This window comes from Propithecus coquereli, unplaced genomic scaffold (genome assembly GCF_000956105.1).
Source record: "Propithecus coquereli isolate 6110/MARCELLA unplaced genomic scaffold, Pcoq_1.0 Scaffold119, whole genome shotgun sequence".
Classification (NCBI taxonomy): Eukaryota; Metazoa; Chordata; class Mammalia; order Primates; family Indriidae; genus Propithecus; species Propithecus coquereli.
The window spans coordinates 1,077,770-1,080,912 of record NW_012135969.1 but is presented as its reverse complement, the minus strand read 5'-3'; positions in this window follow the sequence as shown (position 1 = coordinate 1,080,912).

Sequence of the window (3,143 nt, the reverse complement as noted above, 5' to 3'; positions counted from 1 at the left end):
GGAGTTTAAACATGGAGGTACTTCCCATCTGTAGTAATACCTAGTAGCCCAGGCGGGTGCGGTGGCTCACGCCTATAATCCTAACACTCTGGGAGGCCGAGGCTAGAGGATCGCTTGAGCTCAGGAGTTGGAGACTAGCCTGAGCAACGGCGAGACCCATTTCTACTGAAAATAGAAAAATTAGCCGGGTGTGGCGGGCGCCTGTAGTTCCAGCTACTCCGGACGCAGGAGGATCGCTTGAGCCCATGAATTTGAGGTTCTGCGATGACCCCACTGTATTCTACCCTGGCGACAGAGCAGACTGTCTCAAAAACCAAAACCAAAACCTAGTAGCCCAGATGCTACATCATTTTCTGGATGGCAAAAGGGGGTAAGAGATTTTTGCCAACTTCATGACTATTCGCAAACGCTGGAGAACCCCTTGGCCCAGATTCTGCTGTGACAGTTTCGAGGAGCGAATTTGTATTAGCTTTAGCTTTTTGCAAAAGGACCTCCCACACGCTAATCCATGTAATTTAGAGGAAACAGTGCAACGAAAGGTCAACTTTTAGAGTTTACAAAGTATGTCTTTTCCTGCTTTGCTTTTCACTTATTATAAAGCCCTGGGATGCATAAGCTCTGTAATGTTCTTCACTTACTTAGAAAGGTTAGGACTTTCCAAGATTTCCAGTTTTCTGAAACTGGCTTGAAGCCTAGAGGAATGAAGATGGAGTGAAGTTCCTGGCTATTTCTGTTTAACTCTGCGTATCCAGTTTAAACAAAGTACGCTGGCCTCTTCATGATACCACATAAATTAACCGAGAAAAAGGTAAAACTAATTGCCTATAATATTCAAGTGACAGATAACAGGGAAATTTATATGATGTGTAGAACAGACTAAACAGGATTATACAGCATTTTACATCTCAAAGCATTTTTCACATATTATCTAATATGATCCTCGAGCAGCCATTTGAGAAAGGGGTGATAAGATAATGCCCATTTATAGATGAGGAAACAAACTTGTAAAAGCACTAGGACAGTACCTGGGTTTCTGCCCACAAATCCAGGGCTCTTTCCAGAAGCAGAAAACTAGCTTCAATTCTAGCTTTGCTACAACTTTGCTAAAAGTGATATAGCTATAGGCAAGAAAAATATGAAGAAAGCTATATAAGTATTTAAATTTAAAATGTGGTAGGAAAGCAGTTGAGAGAGTTCTCCCTCAAGTAAATGATAGAATAACCTAGGCAGAGATAATATCTGATTTTCAAATAACTACCATGGAACTGAATACTTTAATAAGGCTGGGGTGTCTTCTAAATAGTTACACTATTTAGATAAAATGAATTCGGTAAATTTAAAGAGGATACTTATTTTTAAAAGATGAAGATAGCAACAAAGTATCCAATAAAAACCCATTTAAAAGTGGTACAGTAGTATACACACAAGTTTCTCCCTTTGAGAAAAAATGTCAGTTTTCTTCTGAAATTGGTATTATTTCACAGTTCACAGGGCTGAGATGGCATTCAATGTGTATAAAGATAAAAACATTACTTTCTTTCACATGTGATCAAATATTTTGCTGATCACCAAACCCCAGAAACTGAGAAAATACTTTTTATTATTCTGTTTTAGCAGTCTGTAATAGAAGTCACTCCTATGGGTATAACTCTTCTTCCTCTTATATTCTTTCACATCATTAAAAATGAGGCAGGAACAGTCAAGAAAGGTAACCTGGGAGGATAAAGTATTTTTACCCCTTCTCACCAAATCCAATAAATCTTAAAAAAACATGATTCTAAATCATCTTCACATTGCCAATTTCTACTGAATGAATAAATGAGACTATCAGTGGTTTTCTTGGGTCTAAATGCCATCTAAAGAAAGGAGTTTCACATTTGGTCACTCACAGGGAAAAATTTCTTATTACTAAGGAAACAGAATCATAAGCTACTCCCTTCCTCAAAAGATGCCCTATTAATTTCTGCAGTAAAGTTAGAGGACTCTGAAAGGATCTGCTGCTTGGTTTCCATTGGGAGAAAGAAGAGAAAAAAGAGAGTAAAACAAGGCCAGCTGCAGTGGCTGACACCTGTAATCCTAGCAGCACTTTGGGAGGCCAAGGTGGGAGAATTGCTTGAGGCTGGGAGTTCGAGACTAGTCTGAGCAACAAGGCAAGACCCCATCTCTCTACAAAAAGTATAAAAATTAGCAGGGCATGTTGGCATATGCCTATAGTTCCAGCTACTCAGGAGGCTGAGGCAGGAGTATTTTTTGAGCCAGGAGTTTGAGGCTGCAGTAAGCTACGATGACGTCACTGCACTCTAGCCCAGGCAACAGAGTGGGACCCTGTATTAAAAAAAAAAGAAAAAAAAAAGAAAGTAAAGCAAAAATGTGCCACTTGGAGAACAGTCCTAGACGATGCCTTACATTTGTAAAGTGCTTAACAAAACAATTTTACATATACAGTATTATCTCTTGGTGTTGAACTACCTGTGAAATAGGGCAAATAATTACTACCCCTACTTTATAGAAGTTAATGACTTATCCAATGTCAACAGAAAAGTAATTGGTTTTGCTGGCACTAAAAGACAGGTCTTTATCTTCTACTGCAGTGCTTATTTCAGCATTGCTAAGTGGCCAGATTGGAGGACTCAGTAGTTTTCCAGTGTGTAACAGTAAACGACATTCTCCTCTCCATCCTCACATTCATAGGAGGGTTAATGGAGTGTTAACTCAAGAGGGGGACTGCAGGGAGTAGCCCATTAACAATATATGGGGCTCTAAAAATATAAAACATTCTAAAAGCGATTACATAGTAACAACAAAGGGAATATTCAAGACCAACTCTTTAGAAGGCAAAGTATTTCAATTCTGACTTTTATTGAACAGAAAGATCTTTCCTGTGGGCTTATGCTCTTACAGGACAACTCTAGAAACTCAAGGCGGCACTTTGAGATTTTGTAAATCAGTTTAATATATGTCCATAGGTAGTTCATATGAATGCTTAAATTACAAAATTAGCTGCCATGGTCCAAATGTATGGGACTTTAAGAAAGCTTTTATTACTCAAAAGATAACTAAGCATATCAACTTTGACTTCTAGAATGTATTTTAAAGGTCTGTAAAACAAGGCTAATTCTAGAATTATATAGCATTAGTTAAAT